We start from the raw sequence: 1,035 nt of genomic DNA on the forward strand, positions 1-1,035 counted from the left end.
TTCCCAAAAAATCGTTGTAAAAAATGTTTCCCCTTTAAAAATTTTAAAAATTTTTTTTTAAATTTTAAAAATTTTAAAAATAATTTTTTTGTTGCTAAATTTTTAAAAAAAAAGGGAATTTTTTAAAACAAACTTTTGAAAAATTTTCCCAAAAGAAATTTTTTGGAAAAAAAAAAAATTTGGGGTTTTGTTTTTTTGTGGTTTTGTCCCTTTTCACCAGGGGCAAAACAAACTTTAAAGTGTTTTCCCCTCCAAAATAGGTTTATGCCAAAACCCCAATTTCCCTTTACCAATTTGAACCCGATTTTTTCCAAAATTTATTTCTTTCATTGTCCCCCAAAATGGTTAAGGGGAAAAGCCAAAAAGGGTTTAAAAAATTTAAAAGGGTTTTCCAGAAAACCCAAGTTAATTGGGGCGTTTAGTTTTGGGGTTCGGGTCAAAACCCTTAAAAAACCTTGGGGGGATAATTTTTTTCCAAAAACTTTTAACCTCCCATAAAATTTTTTTTTAATTTTTTTAAAATTTTTAAAAATTATATTTTAATTTTTTTTTTAATTTTTATTAAATTGTAAAAAATTTCAACCCCAAAATTTTAAAAAAAAATTTTATTTTATTTTAAAGGGTTATTTTTTATTAAGGGGTAATTTTAAAAATTTAAAAAAATTTTTTTTTCAAAAAAATTTTGGGAAAAAAAAATTTTTTTTTATTTTTATAAAATTTTCCAAGGGAAAACCCCAAAAATTAAATAATTTTAAAATTTTATATATTTATAGAAATTTTTATAATTAATTTATAAAATTTAAAAAATATTAAAATAATTTTAGTTTTATAATGAAATATTTTTAAAATTATATAATATATATAAATATAATATATATTTATATATATTATATATATTAATTTTAAAATAATATATATATATTAAAATATATAGTATAAATGTATATATATAAAATAATTTATTATATAAAATAAATATAAAATTATATAAAAATATATATAATATATATAATTATTATATATTTATATTAATAT

The sequence above is a fragment of the Penaeus monodon genome, chromosome 27 (assembly GCF_015228065.2).
Source record: "Penaeus monodon isolate SGIC_2016 chromosome 27, NSTDA_Pmon_1, whole genome shotgun sequence".
NCBI lineage: Eukaryota > Metazoa > Arthropoda > Malacostraca > Decapoda > Penaeidae > Penaeus > Penaeus monodon.